This window comes from Gadus macrocephalus, chromosome 4 (genome assembly GCF_031168955.1).
Source record: "Gadus macrocephalus chromosome 4, ASM3116895v1".
Taxonomy (NCBI): Eukaryota; Metazoa; Chordata; class Actinopteri; order Gadiformes; family Gadidae; genus Gadus; species Gadus macrocephalus.
In genome coordinates this window covers 21,574,306-21,590,896 of record NC_082385.1, presented here as the reverse complement: position 1 = coordinate 21,590,896, position 16,591 = coordinate 21,574,306, and the positions used below count along the sequence as shown (strand labels likewise).

Here is a 16,591-nt window from a genome sequence, read left to right as displayed (position 1 = left end):
TCAGCCCTTCTTCTGCAGCAGACCTTCCACGGAGGCGAAGCTCTGGACGAACCATCAGCGCTGATTAGGGACTTAGACATATTCGATCTCTCACGCTTTATGACTCTGTATAACCGTTGCCACTTTACTTAATAAATCCAAGGTCCTCGTGCCGATAGACTTTATTACCTCTCCGTCTCATTTCATCTGGTCCAGTAACTAGACAGACCGTTTTTCCCAACAGCGACTGGGTTGCCTCTCAGATATACGTGTTTCTAACAAGATGATATCATTACAAGTTACATAAAGTAACAGTTTAATAACACAAACGCAGGAAGCACGTGAGCTGCTAGTTTAGCGAAAGCAGCCTAACAACCTGACGTTGAAACATGCGAGCGATCCGATCAAATCCTAATAACTATAAAACTAATGATCAGACACAATCACTGACTGAAGATTATGCAAGTAAAAAGTATATTTCTCGCTAGAAATGTTATTAGAAACACGTTTAACGGTGAATCGGTCCTAAAATATTGCATTTCCCATTCAGATAATAAAGATTAATAAAGATCATACACATTCACTGACTGAAGATTATGTAAGGAAAATGTACATTTCTCGCTAGAAATGTCATTAGAAACGCGTTTAATGGTGTATCTGTCCTAAAATATTGCATTTCCCATTCGGATAATAAAGATTAATATAAACTACGCCGTGTTCCGGAGCCGCGGGGGATTCTGGGAATTGGGGTTGTCAGTTGACAAATGGGGCTTTTGTTAACTTGTTTTGTTGTTAGGATTAAGTGGGGTTGATGGGTTCGGGATGTTATGTGGTTGTGTGTTGTTCTATTAACATTGTTTGTGTGTTCATTGTTGTCGACACCGTCACCGAGAGTGACGTGACCATCGTTTCGTGCAGCTGTTCCGTGTTGAAGTCTCGTTCAATAAAAACCAACTCTCGTTGTCGAGCGTTCAATAAAAACCAACTCTCGTTGTCGAGCGTGCCCCCCCCCCTACAAACGTGTCTCCCCCCCCTCAACAAACGTGTCGTCGTCGTCGTCCCCCTTCAACTAACGTGTTCCCCCCCCCCCCCCTACAATCGTGTCGTCCCCCCCCCCTCAACAAACGTGTCTCCCCCCCCCCTCCCCGGTCAACAACAGTCTACCTCCCCCCCCCCCCCCCCCCCTAAACAATCGTGTCCACAATTTGCCGCGAAAGCCGTGAAACCCAAACCCCGAAACCCGCCTCCACAGCGGCACGCGTGGATACTGTAGGTATAACACGCTGTTTTTACGTTGTAATAGTACGTCTCCAGTGTTCATGGAAACGTACACCGTCGACGTTTTTTCTTGGCGACTGGGTTGCACAAACAGGCACTGAACACTGAAGAAATCGGACAAAAAAAGAGCCGTCCACATCAACTCAATTTAGATGTTACTGATGGTGTTTTCATAAAACACATGACATTGTTACGGCAAGTGACCACAAGGAAGACTGCCTCAACCTCTTCAATTTGAATAAGTGGTGAATGCCATGCAGCAATCTGCCTATGGGAGCATCTTTGTGGTCATTCGCAAACCAATGAGTCCACTCGATGAATGAGAGATGACTCTTTAGTGTCTTCTCTGTGAGGTATCCCTGCAGTCTCCACATCTGGGATTTGAAGGCTGACCAAGACCTGACCAGGTACCTCCAAATCTCCACTTCCATACTGTAATAAAGAATCAGAAGACAAGAAAATAAACAGTAGGACTGTCAATTAATGAACATTTCTAGAACTCAAAGATTATTTTGTTTATTAGTTAAAAAGGATGCTGGTCCTCTGGCCATTGTGTTTGGTCATATTGAAAAGAGAAAAAGGCATAGCCATAAATACAGTTAATAGGACGGGAGGATAGTCCCCTCCCGTCCTATTAACTGTATTTATGGCTATGCCTTTTTCTCTTTTCAATATGACCAAACACAATGGCCAGAGGACCAGCATGACATTGTTGTTAGCTCCGGTTAGCACTTTAGCATCGAGCTAGCGGAGCTTCTGTCATTCAAATAACTCTGACATGTTGTTTAAAACCTATAACACCCAATTTATTAAAATATCCGGATTTAATCGGGCTCTCTCCCATAAGTACAGTTAATAGGACGGGAAGAGACAGGCTCTGTTAGCCCCGGTTAGCGCGATGCTAAAGAGCAGTTCTACCGGAGCATGCCACCTCAACAGGTGCAAGTTAGCCTCCGGTTTGATATTCGCCGGATATTCGGTTTACCACCCAATCGGATTCATCAACATAAGTGCAATACATTACGGGCTTAGTATGTTGAGGACGGTTTAGGACGGCGTATCGCGAAAATCACAAACACATGTTGTCGCCATCGATGTCTGTGCAACAACGTCATTTACGTTCTGGCTGCTACCTGTTTTAGGGACCGTCAACAAGTTACACTCACCGACTGGTGGCAGAGACGTTACCATGGAATTGTTTCTGGAAATAAATCATATAAAATAACATAAAAATCACTAAAAAATACATTTTGTCACCTGATTGTAGTAGTAGTTGCCAATGGTGGGCTGCTACTTACTGCAGGTAACTTTGCTAATATATTGCATTATTGTTAAACGGGATGCAATTAATAATTTCAAATATAGTTTAGTCGATTTTTGTCGAATATTAAACTATTAACTTCATTATGATTAACTATATTGCAATATATTTGTGTGATTAATTTCCTGAAACAATTCCATGGTAACGTCTCTGCCACCAGTCCGTGAGTGTAATTTGCTGACGGTCCCTAAAACAGGTAGCAGTCAGAACGTAAATGACGTTGTTGCACAGACATCGATGGCGCCAACATGTGTTTGTGATTTTTCGCGATACGGTGTCCTAAACCGTCCTCAACATAAGCCCGTAATGTATTGCACTTATGTTGATGAATCCGATTGGGTGGTAAACCGAATATCTGGCGAATATCAAACCGGAGGCTAATGCTGCTATCCATTTGGATGTACAAAGTGGTAAAGTCGCCAATCTCCCAGCTTTCTTGCGGCATTTCACTGAGGCACGCCCCCTTTCGGTCGTAGTATCTCGTCGCTTTCAAAGTAGAGCGAGCAGATCTGTACAACTAGCAAACAAGATGGCTGCGCCCATAGTCAATGGGGATCGAGCTGTATTTTCTTTGTATTTGTACCACGTTGGGGGTTGTAATGTCGATTTTAAATCCTCTTACACACTTGATTTCATTGCTGCTTTAATCCGGTCACCAATTTATGGTCTTGCTTTGCGTGAAATTCAATGTAAAGTTGTGTTTTCAAGCTGGTTTGCCAAAGAGGCTATGTTGCTAATGATGACTAGCCCGCTACTACCCCTCGTGGCTCGACAGAAACACGACAGCACTTGTTGAAATAAAAATTGGCGAAAATGGCAAAATATTATTGCAATGTAAAAGGCTTGCAATGTTAATGTTTCTGTAAAGGCTGGCAACCATTATACACTGGATTATTTCTTTTTTCCAAAATAGTTTTCTTCTTAAACTCGTCGGACACAAATAGCATACTGGAAGGCTGGAGCAAGGGAAATACGTCACGTTCTCGCTGAAGCTGGTCGTTCGTACCAGCCTACCATCAAAATGGATAGCAGCATAATGGTGCGTTCGAGTATTCTCTGCGAACCGACTCGGATCTCGGATCTGATGCCACGCCCACACTTCAAGCGTTTTATTATTTCGCTCGGTCGTTGGAGGAAAACATGGACGCCACCCGGAAAGCTGTTGTCGCGGTTGCATTGGCAGAGGACCAGGCGATCCAATATAAGTAGGCTATAGGCCATAGTCAAGTCAAGTTTATTTATATAGCACATTTAAAACAACAGTAGTTGACCAAAGTGCTGTACACAAATACAATATATTTGTGTATATAGGCAGAGATACGGACGCAGTAAGGTATTGCAGTAATACGAGTGATTGAAATTACCATTTAAACCACCAAAGTGGTCCAAGCACAATGAAAACAGTTCATACTTCAAGTCACAATGGGCGCAGCCATCTTGAATTCTGTCTCGGAATTTCGCTCGGTCACCACTGAGTTCAACCGAGATGGCGAGATCGCCGTCCGAGGAAAAGGGGCGTGTTTGTGCGTGTCGCTAGGCAACGTCCTCGGACCTCCGAGACGGATGGATATTAAAACGCACCATAACTTGCAACTGTTGAGGTGGCATGCTCCGGTAGAGCTGCTCTTTAGCATCGCGCTAACCGGGGCTAACAGAGCCTGTCTCTTCCCGTCCTATTAACTGTACTTATGGGAGAGAGCCTGATTAAATCCGGATACTTTAATAAATTGGGTGTTATAGGTTTTAAACAACATTTTAAACAACAAGTTATTTGAATGACAGAAGCTCCGCTCGCTCGATGCTAAAGGGCTAACCGGAGCTAACAGCCTGTCCCCTCCCGTCCTATTAACTGTATTTATGGCTATGCCTTTTTCTCTTTTCAATATGACCAAACACAATGGCCAGAGGACCAGCATCCTTTTTTATCTGATAAACAAAATAATCTTTGAGTTCTACATGTTCTAGAAATGTTCATTAATTGACAGAGATTTGGAGGTACCTGGTCAGGTCTTGGTCAGCCTTCAAATCCCAGATGTGGAGACTGCAGGGGTACCTCACAAAGAAGACACTAAAGAGCCATCTCTCATTCATCGAGTGGATTCATAGGTTTGCGAATGACCACAAAGATGCTCCCATAGGCAGATTGCTGCATGGCATTCACCACTTATTCAAATTGAAGAGGTTAAAGCAGTCTTCCTTGTGGTCACTTGCCATAACACTTTCATGTGTTTTATGAAAACACCATCAGTAACATTTAAATTGAGTTGATGTGGACGGCTCTTTTTTTGTCCGATTTCTTCAGTGTTCAGTGCCTGTTTGTGAGATATGCATTGTTTGAAAGATAAGCCTTTGATTTTGTTTAATTTTAATAAGCCTTTCATCAACAGTGGTTTGGGGTTTTATAACAACAATTAAAGTGCTTAACTACTGGTGAACGATGTTGCAGAACATATATGGTTTGTGTTGATTGCATGGAAAAGGGAATAACCAGTTATAACTTATATGGTAAGAGCCTGGTAATACCATGGAAACAAACTAGGCTTCCTTTTACAGTACAGTTTCAGCTTAATTACTGGGTAAATTGTCGTGTTTTACATGGTAACGTCGCAGAACGTACATGGTAAAAGTTTGTGTTGAATGCATGGAAAAGGGAATAATGTATTACAAATTATATGGTAAGAACCTGGTAATACCATGGAAACAAACAAGGCTTCCTTTTACAGTACAGTTTCAGCTTACTTACTGGGTAAATTGGTGTTTTTTACTTGGTAACGTCGCAGAACGTACATGGTTCAAGTTTGTTGACTGCATGGAAAAGGGAATGTATTACAAATTATATGGTAAGAACCTGGTAATACCATGGAAACAAACAAGACTTCCTTTTACAGTACAGTTTCAGCTTAATTACTGGGTAAATTGTCGTGTTTTACTTGGTAACGTCGCAGAACGTACATGGTACAAGTTTGTGTTGACTGCATGGACAATTGAATGTATCTTTTATAAATGATATGGTAAGAACCTGGTAATACCATGGAAACAAACTAGGCTTCCTTTTACAGTACAGTTTCAGCTTACTTACTGGGTAAATTGTCGTGTTTTACTTGGTAACGTCGCAGAACGTACATGGTACATGTTTGTGTTGACTGCATGGATAATTGAATCTATCTATTATAAATTATATGGTAAGAACCTGGTAATACCATGGAAACAAACGGCTTCGTACCCAGTATTTAAGAAGATGTACCATGACACTAGAGGAAAACTGTTCCTGCAGTGGTTGTTACCAGGTAAGTAATTCCATTGTGGTAAATCGAATAAACCCTTTCTAAATGGGTGTAGCTATGAATAATAACTAAGAAAAAGTATTTTATTGGAAAGCACTATGCTAATTTCTAGATAGTACATCATTAAATTTGGGCTGTTACCAACGTAAACCTTGGATAATATGTGTTTATAAGAATTGGTTGCCTAATTTCCTAGGAAGTACACAATATCGGAGTTATTACCAACTTAAAACAGTTACAACTACACGCTACTTAGTTGAGTTGATGGGTAATAGTAGAGGTTTTACTTAGTACTTCAGCTGTAATTCCTCTGTATTTACCTTCTTATTACCAGTGGTAATTACACAGTAATACACTATTATTTGCCGGATAATTCCTCTGTATTTACCTTCTTATTACCAGTGGTAATTACCCAGTAATACACTATGATTTACCATGTATTTACCGGGTAACTACCTCTGTATTTACCTTCTTATTACCAGTGGCAATTACCCAGTAATACACTATGATTTACCATGTATGTACCGGGTAAATACCTAGTAATTAGGGGACTGTAAAAGGAAGGGTTACCAAATGTTTTAGCGCGAGTTAGGAGCACTCCTAGCGGTAAGATAAAATGCTTTGTGAATACGGCCCCTGATCTCTGGAGGATAGCTGTGAGGAGTTCACATATTCCTTTGTCAGGTTTTCTGCTAATGTATTAAAAGCTCAAAGTTCAATCCTGTCTATAGCAGGCAGCGGTGGTCATTTCTGAGCAACTGAAGATTAATAATAATAATAATAATAAATGAAATTTATATAGCGCTTAATATGGTGCTCTAAGACGCTTTACATATTGCCCTATCAAAACTATGTAAGACAGACTAGGAATAAAAGAAAAACAGAGGTTAAACATGAAGAGTAAGGTGGGAGTTAGGTGGGGAAGGCTAGTGTGAAAAGGTATGCTTTGAGTGCAGATTTGAAAGAAGAGAGGGTTGGAGAGACTTTGATGTGGGAGGGGAGTGAATTCCAAAGGGTGGGGGCAGCAACTGAGAAGGCCCGATCACCCCAAGTCCGTCGCTCAGTCCGTGGAACTTGTAGCAGGTTGGCAGAGATGGACCTGAGGAATCAGGAGGGGGCGTGGTGATGGAGGAGGTCGGCAAGGTAGGGGGGGGCTAGGCTGTTGAGGGCCTTGTAGGTGATGAGTAAGATTTTGAAGTTGATTCTGTGTTTAATTGGAAGCCAATGGAGTTCACGGAGGACAGGTGTGATGTGTTCTCTGGAGCGGGTACCAGTGAGGAGGCGTGCAGCTGAGTTCTGGACATATTGAAGTTTTTTGAGGACTTTGTTGGTGGTGCCGTAGAGAAGACCATTGCAGTAGTCAAGCCTGGATGAAATGAAAGCGTGGATGAGTGTCGCAGCAGCGGTAGTTGACAGGTTGGGGCGGAGGCGGGCGATGTTTGGAAAAAGGCAGTTTTGGTAATATGGTTAACATGGGGGTGGAAGGAGAGAGTGGGGTCCAGGATAACTCCAAGGTTACGGATTTTGGTGGTGATGGTGGAGCCGTCAATGTTAAGGGTGAAGTTCTGGAGTTCTGAGTGGAGTGAGTGAGGGTGTCAGGACCAATGATGAGGATTTCAGATTTGTTGGAGTTGAGTTTGAGAAAGCTGTTTTGCATCCAGGTATTGATGTCGGTCAAACAGTTGGAGAGGGTTGAGAGGGTGGAAGGACTGATGGTTTTGGAGGGGAGGTAAAGCTGTGTGTCATCGGCGTAACAGTGGAACCGGAGTCCATGGTGACGGAGGATCTGACCAAGAGGAAGCATGTACAGAATGAAGAGGAGTGGACCAAGCACAGAACCCTGGGGGACACGTGGATGAGAGGAGTAGTGGCTGATTGACAGTTGTTGATGGCGATGAATTGATGTCTGTTGGAGAGATAGGATCCGAGCCAGGAGAAGGCGGTGCCTGTGATGCCAAGGGTGGATTGGAGACGGGAGAAGAGAATGGAGTGAATGATCGTGGCAGCACTGAGGTCAAGGAGGATGAGGATATTTAGGGAGCCAGTGTCAGAGGATAGCAGAAGGTCATTGGTCACTTTGAGGAGGGCAGTTTCTGTACTGTGTTTGGAGCGGAAACCGGATTGGAAGAGTTCAAAGAGGTCGTTGGTGTCAAGGTAGGTGATGAGTTGTTTGGCAACAACACGTTCCAGGATTTTAGACAGAAAAGGTAGATTGGAGATGGGGCGGGTTTCTTTAGTACGGGGGTGACTGATGCCAGCTTTAGTTAATTTTACAGTGTTAGTGATGAGGGTGGAGAGAATGGGGAGACAGGCCTTTAGAAGTGTGGTGGGGAGCGGGTCCAGGTTGCAGGTTGTTGATTTCATGGTTGAGACTATGGAGGAAAGATCAGAGGAGGTGATGGTAGCAAATGTAGAGAAGGATTGACCGGTGGTTATGGGGGGATCCGGTTCGGGACGTAGTGCATTGTGTGCATTGTGCTGATTTTATCATTGAAGAAGGATAGGAAGTTATTGTATTTTTCAACTGAGAAGGAGTGAGAGATGGTGTCCAATGGCTTGAGGAGTGTGTTAATGGTGTTGAAGAAGGTCCTTGGATTGCTGCTGCCGGACTGGATGATTCCTGAGTAGTAGGAGGAGCGGGCTGAGTTCAGGGTGTCGTTGTATAGCTGGAGATGTTGTTTCCTGGTGGACGGTAAGACCTGTTTTGTGGGCAAGCCATTCCAGTTGGCGTTGTTTGGATTTGAGATGGCGGAGTTCCTCAGCGTACCATGGGGCAGAGTGGGAGAATGAGACCAATTTAGACTGAACAGGTGCAAGCTGGTCAAGGCAGGATGAGAGGGATGAGTTATAGCAGTTAACCAGGTAGTCGGGGGAGTTGTTGTGGGTGATGGTGAGTTTAGCGATGGACTCAGAAAGACATGTGGAAAGAGAGGATGGGTTGATGGATTTGAGGTTGCGGAAAGTGATGGTGCGTTTTTGCTTCTCATGGGGGGAGGGGGTGTGAGTTTGAAAAGTAATGGCCAGATGGTCGGAGATGTGGAGGTTGTTACTGGCCAGGTTAACTGATTGTGATGCCAGTGGAACAGACCAAAGCATCGTTAGCCTAAGGGGATCGCAGAGTGGGTCGTACGAGCATCGTACAGTTTTCGGGCCGTTTCCCGAAAGCATCGTTGGTAACAAACGTCTTGAAAACGCTCGTAGCTAACGAGTGCTCCAGGGTACTCGTAGGACGCTAAGGGCGTTGTTAGCCTAGAGTGAACTCATTATTGCATGCGGGTGTCTTCATTCATAAAAAATGAAAACATTCGGGAGTATGCAATAATACAAATTATTCTAAAGAGGTCAGAGACTCCGTGCACAGCCCCGCCTTCCCCAGTGAACCAAGAAACCCTGCGCCGTGACGAACGGGGGATTTAACCCCCTCGGTTTGACACAGGAAACTTGAGATAAGAAGGTGAAATCGCCGGGCGTGCCAAGCTGCGACCGAACCGGCTCGGCAGTGTAGAAAGACCTATAGCCAGGGTTCGAGTTAGGTGGGAGCCAAATAACCCCAGACAGGGCGAACCGGACACCGATTCGAAACGGAGGTGCTTCGATAATTTATTATTTATTTTCGATAATGAGCGGCTACTTGCCAAACGAAAAAATAACTTCACATTTTTTTACAATTTATTTGTTACCAACTTACCATACGTAGTGTTGATCAGCAGAGAAATAGTTAGCCAAAGACGTTGACGTCGCTTAGCAACCGAAGAAGCTGGCGTTGTTGTGAAGGGCCCATGCAAGTGAACGGAGCGTTCCACGGCATTGAGAAGAGCTGTGTCATAATAGCCCATATTTACGTCCTATATCAGATAAAGTGGGCTCTCTTGCTGCGCAAAATATATGTTTAAAAAATCAGCACATTAAGATAAATGTAGTTGTCACACAAGCTATTTTGGATTTTTGTAATATGGAATTATTTCAGGGGGGGAAATGCCGTGAATAAATGTATGCACAGTGCGTTCAGGAATAGGACTGATATATATGTCGGCCTAGGCTTAATCAATTGTGTTTTAATATCTTGAGCATTCATATTATTGCAATCTATTATTTTCGTAGGCTACTCTGCGGTTGGCCTTGATGGGGAGATATTTTAACCCTTTTTAACCCCATTTTCCTCCGACATTCCTGCGTCTCCCCCTGCGTCATAGCCCGTTTCAGCACCATGTCAGCGGACAGGTACAATCCTACGATCGTCATGAGTGCAGCGAATGCGCGTTCACGTTAAGAGGAGTTTCGGGAAACGCTCAAAAGAAATTATCGATGGTTCGAAAGATCCATCGGGAGAATGATCTTACGAGCGAAGATCCATCGTTATCGGGAAACGGGGCCCTGATCCAGGGTGTGGCCTTTGTTATGAGTTGGAAAATCGATGTGTTGGGTGATGTTGAAGCATGAAAAGATTTCCAGAAGTTCACATGAATTTTGAGATCGCCCAGGAGGAGAACGGATGGAGATATAGCACAGAGCTGGGTAAGGAATGCAGATAGATCAGAGGGAAAGGCAGGGTCGGGCTCAGGGGGACGGTAAATGACTGCAATGACCAGGGGCTTGGGACCAGACAGTTTAAAAGAAAGGGATTCAAATGAAGAAGGGGTTGGGATGGATGTTGCACTGGTTTTAATGTCATGGCGATGGATGATGGCAATTCCACCGCCAGAATGACCATCCAGACGAGGTTTGTCAATGTAAAAGTAGCTTGATTGAGTGAAAAATAGTCCATGGCCGTATATTTAAAGGAAGTACACTATCTGCACTATCCGTACTCACTTGAGTACGCTAATTTTTTAGATGTGAGTGCTGTTCCAAATCGAGTACTCTGTTGTGCACTTACCGAAAATGACGATCACGACTGCCGCCGTGGCTCCTCCCCCGCAATAAACATCCCGCTTTGAACGGTGAACTCTTTACGCCTAGCAGCTATAAAAACTATAAAAACTACAAAATGACTCTATTAATGCAGGCTATGTGGAAAATGCGCCGACTTTGGCTCAGCCTGGCTCCGCCTCTTCCGCTACGTAGCTAAGATGGCTGCCGTTGAGTACGGGGAGTGTCCTTCGATCCACACTTCACGATTAGCCCGTTTTGAGTACGGCATCCGGGTCCTTGAAGTATACTTCTTTTCGCCGGATCTGAATTGGAACGTACTGTGTACTCAAATTTTGGCTAGTAAGTGCGGACAGTACGGGTATTGGAACACGGCACATGGGTTTTTACCAGGTTTCAGTGAGACAGAGAAAATCCAGTGTTGAATCAGAAATAAATTCACTGAGGAGAAGTCCTTTTTTATTAAGTGAACGGGTGTTGAGAAGTGCACATTTCAGAAGAGATGAGTTTTTGTTGGTGACGGGTTGAGGAGCTCTGGGTAGCGGAGTGAGATAAACAGTGCGCACGGTGTGGTTGTAATGTTGATGACGTCACGCCTTTGGCGGGTGCCGATTGGCCCACAGTGAGGAAATGGAATTTTTTGAGCCGGAGTAAACAAACGTCCTCCGGCTGCCTCTGTGGAAATATCGTGGCCGACTAAGGAGTCCGAGTTCTTTGATTGTGTTGGATATAATGTCCGGGAGGACATTATATCCAACACAATCAAAGGAGTGCATGGTGATGAGCGTAGTTGGAGGAGCTCAGAGATGGAATACCAGTGTTTAAGCAGGGGATGATGACGGAGGGCAGGGTTGTAGCAGCCAGCTAGCATGTAGTCACCCCGCAATGGCTCATCCGGCAGCCAGCTAATCAATGGCCCAGCGCTGCAGGCAGGTCCCGGACAGCTGACAGCAGTGGCACAGACAGGTAGCATCCAGCTGGTCACCAGCTGGCTAGCTAGGGACCAGTTTCCAGGGGTAGAAGGGGAGAATTGTAGTCCGATCCGAGGTCCAGAGGGGTTTCAGACAGAAGGTGTTGAAAGTAAGCAAAAGAAAACTAATAAAAAGTTAAAAGACTAGTAAGATAAAAAAAAGAAAATCGCGAAAAAATAATGTTCAGGATGATGTTCAGAGCGAGAAGCGGCAACCGGTGAGCAGCAGCGTTCAAAAGGCAACAGCGTCCACCAACTGTCAAGCAACTGCAGGACTCCACATATAAAACACGTAAAAATAACTGGCGCACTTACAATAGCGAAAAGTGACTATATATAACTAGTATACTTAGCTAAACTACTAAAGACGAAAAAAAAAAAAAAAAGTTCAATGCATTCGTGAGAAATATTAAAAATATTGAATAAAAACAAGCCATACAGAGCGGCGTTGGACTCGCCAGCGTCCCCGTTACTAGCCAACTCCAACTTTCACCTCTAGATTCACCTCAGATGGAGCACACTGTGTTGCCTGATCATTTTGGTCTGACAGACTTGGATCACCCCAATGCAGGGTCGGAGTGGGGCACTAATAGCCACCGGGAGAATCCTCCCCGGTCCGGCCCTCCCCCCCACATGTTAGAGTTGCCGCGGTATACGGTATTTACGGTGTTGAGGCCAACACCAATTACCCAACACCGGCAACACCGTTTTTTTTTGTTTTTTTTCAGTAATAAAAAAAGAAATCGGTCAAAATGAATGATATAATTATAATTTAGAAAATAAAAATGTGTAAAATGGGCCACAGTTCTGCTCTCTGAGGAAGAGAATAGGCTAGGTTCAGGAGTCTCCAACGGTTTTTACTACCGTATTCCGGTGTGGGTTGGTATGCTTCCGGTCTCGCTGCGCTAGTGATTGACAAAGCAGCTACACTATGGCTTTATTTTATTCAAGATGCTTGCAGGATTTGCCTTCAATATCGATAAGTGACGTTCATCGACTGGTCCAGACGGGGAGCTCTGCCCCCAGAAGCAAGAGCCAGAAGGGATTTAAGATGTATCTGTCAAGTTACATAGACAATTATGAAGGTAAGTTTAAACAACAACACTACGGTAGCCAAGCTATATCGACTAGCTAGCTGTAGTTATTTACCATTTAGCAGGGTCCTCGTTCGTCTGTACAGTGTTTGAAATGTGTACGATTACTGTTTAGTAACATAAATTATGTCTAATAACATGAATTATGTCGAATTCCTACAGTTTCAAACAGAGATCCAGCAGGGAGAGTCAGTGTGAGGGCAATCTGTCATAGGTCCTACAGGATGAGTGAAAAGCCACACAAGCTCAGAGTAGGGAGAAACAAAACATGTATAACATAATGGTTCAAGTTTTGGGTTGTTAATGTGTCTCGAGCTGGTGATGTGGATGCAGAATAGAAAATAAGTCTAGTTTGCTGACATAAACCTTAACATAGCTTTCATTGACACCCCAGAAACTGTTCCTGTTCCTTAGAGTATAAGTATATACGTTTAAGCAAATCCATGGTCGGGTACATAAGTCAGTGTTAGGTAAGTGCTGAATGTATGCCCGGAATCTTGGATAGTCTTACCTGTTCAACGTTCAACTTACACTGCTCTGACTCTATTATGATTCCTGAACTTCATTTAAGAGGTAAGTGTAGCATACGTGTAGGTGTTATACGTTTAAGCCCAGGGGTGGCCAAACTTGCTCTTATATTAATCCATGCACATTCATTAGATAACTCTGGAGTACCATAGAGAACAGGGTTTTTCACAACTACTGTTACACTTTTAACTGGTCTTGTAATGGTCCTGGACAGTGTGTATTTTTCTGTATGGGACCTGCAAGCAGAAACAGTTTGGCCATCCCTGTTTAAGCCTATCCATGGTCAGGTACATGAGTCAGTGTGATGTAAGAGCTGATAGTGTACCCTGAATCTAGGCTTGTTCTTGTTCAATGTTGTTCTTACATTGTTACACTTCTATGTTACCTGAAAACCAATTAAAAGATAAGTGACACCGGCTTATTTGTGTGGATGTCAAGTAGCAGTATTTGAAACGGAGCAGAACTAGATGTTTATTCCCTCTCTCTCAGTTCAGTTAGTTTAATAAACCAGAATGGTTGCACTTTTTCCATGTCCACTATTGCTTGAACCATAAGCCTGCTGTGACCTTTCTCATATCTGGTGTTCTTTTATAGTAGTGACCTAATGACTTCAACGTGACATGTAAGTAATTGTGTTTTCTTTTATAGATAACTTTTGAAAACAGCTCGCCTGTTACAATTGCTGCTGCTGAATGCACATGTGTTGCTGGAAAAGTCCTGTGCAATCACAATGTTGGACTTCTTTTTCAAACGGCACATTACTCAACCCTGATACTGAAGGCAGTTCCCCCCGTCCTTAGCTGCACAGAAACAGAGCAGAGATGGCATAAGCCACGGACTATGGTAAGCACTTAATACCAGGTGATAATATTATTTATTATTAATCCTTTTGTTGTTATGGTTCTTTGTGTACTTTTATAGGGTGTGAAACCAGGTAGAGTGAGTGACATGGTCGTCATTTCTACAAAGCTTAAACCTAGGCAGTACACAGTTGCTGATGGTGTAAGGTAATATCTACTTATCTTTCTTCTTTTAGTTTTGCTTGAGTGTATTATTCTTCCCTCACCTTTTTCCCAACTCCTAATTATGATGTTACCCTTTCTTTTTCTTTCTAAGGAGTAAGCGCTACAAAGCAGTGCGGGTGGACTTGCCGGACCCAGATGTCCTGAAAGTTGCTGAGGCTTACCAAGACTTCACAGCAGACATTGCTCCACTGATAACCACCATGGCAATAACCGAGGATGTTCCCCTTGTTGAGTCAGCATTTGGACCTGTCCAGGAAGGTAGCCCCATCTCTTATCAGCATCCAGTACCAATTAGTCGGGTAATAGTCTGCCACCCAGACAGCCCATCTCTGCCATTAGAAGGCTATAGGCTGGATCCCTTCACCTGTAATTTTGTGTGCACCTATGAACAGCATCTCCAGTTAATGTCACTTGCCATTACCTTGGATATGGCAAGGAAGATAGAGATGGCTACAAGGGACCAGAGCAACAGTGTGGAGTGGCACCAAGTCAGGAAGCCAAGGCTCACTTCTTCTCGATTTAGGGAGGTGTGCCATGTGAGAGGGGACAGTTCTTCTCAGAACCTAGCAGAGAGAATATGGAAAGGTGGGGTTCAGACAGCGCTAATGAAAAGGGGGCTGGCATTGGAGCCTGTGGCCATCCAAGAATACAGCAGGAAAAAAAAAGTCAACTACCGGCCATGTGGCTTTGTAATACACCCAGATGCTCCTTGGCTAGGATCCTCTCCAGATGGTCTTGTATTTGATCCAACTGAGAGCCCACCATTTGGACTGATAGAAATCAAATGCCCTAATTCCAAAAGCTATGTGGACTGCAAGTACCTGAAGATGTAGAGTGGCACATTAAAATGAAAGCCCAGCCACAGCTACTACTGGCAAGTCCAGGGGCAGTTATTACTCACTGGGATGCAATGGTGTGATTTTATTGTTCTGACTGAGGAGGACATTCTTGTGCAGCGTATCTACAGGGATGCTGCGGTGGCAGGGGTTATAAGGGAGAAGGGGGATTATTTTTTTTTTCACTTTTATCTTGGTAAAAACACTCTTTCCCCTTTTTCCATCCACTTTGCTTTTCGATTTATAGTGTAAAATGTTAGTTCTCTCATATATTAGTTGTTCATACTCTTGGTTTTTGTTCGTTTGTCTAGTATATCCTGGGCAACATCTTGTTTCCCCAGAATGTTGTCAATATTTCAATGTTATATTTGCTTGATTAAATCTTGCCTTCTCCATGTATATCTTTGTTGCTTGGAATTTTTTATCCTCCATATAATCGACCAAATCTTTCTCATCCATTACTGTTCTAATCTTTATGTGCTCGTGGGTGATACGAGATGTCAATGATTGTGTGTGTTTGTTTATTTCTCACCTGCATTATTTCCTTATTAAATTATAAATTGTGTTTTTAATTTATGTTTTAAGTCAGTAAAACCCAAAATGTAGTGTAAAGACCACAATGAAATTTTTTTAAGGGTCAAGACACATCTTTAATTTACTGTTGACTTGCCCACGCCTTTACTAGCGGTCCATTCTGGTAATTGACCAGGAAGCAGGCCAAACGGAACAACTCCTCAATGTTCCCACATACAGAGAGAGGTATTTCCTTATCAAAGAGTTTGTTTTCTTTAATCCTCCTTATGCACCTCTCCACATGCACTCTTAGACGTGCAATTGACTGCGTCTGCCTGACATCCTCTCTACTCATTTGCTTTTTGTGAGAGAGAAAGGCAGGTCGGTACACCTTACACCCAGCAAGGTTGTCAACCAAGAAGCCTTTGTCCACCATGATTGCCATGTCTGGCTGCAGCAGCTTCGCAATTCCAGAACGTTTGAAGAATTCCTGATCACTCATGGATCCCGCATACAGCCCTGACACAAACGTAATGGCACCATGGGGAGCCATGCCAATCATTGCCTTGAATGTTGTATGTGACTTGTAGCTTGAAAACACTTCACTCTGCAGGAGAAGAGAAGAGGGCGTTTGGCAGGAGATCTCCGTGCAATCAAGCACCACCTGTGTGTCAGCAAATGCAGAAAACTCAGGTGGTAGGTGAGCTCTGACAACTTCAGGTGGGATCCACAGACGCTGGCTTCCCAGCAGAAAGTACAGGAAGTGTGTCCAAGTGGACACAATCCGACTGGCAGTGCTGCGGTGGATACTGAACCTCTCTGCAAGGTCCCTGAGCAGGGGCGTACGAACGTGTTTAACATTGGAGGGGACACATATCGGAAACCTGACAGATC

The 16,591-nt window shown here is 43.8% G+C and overlaps 1 long non-coding RNA gene across 1 annotated transcript; it reads left to right on the top strand.

Moving 5' to 3' along the window:
• Positions 1-12,569: 12,569 nt before the first annotated feature.
• On the top strand, positions 12,570-15,747 carry LOC132455158 (uncharacterized). Its single transcript, XR_009525104.1, has 3 exons — positions 12,570-12,942; positions 13,010-14,330; positions 14,440-15,747. It is a non-coding gene; the product is annotated as an uncharacterized LOC132455158 (long non-coding RNA).
• The last annotated feature ends 844 nt before the right edge of the window (positions 15,748-16,591 follow it).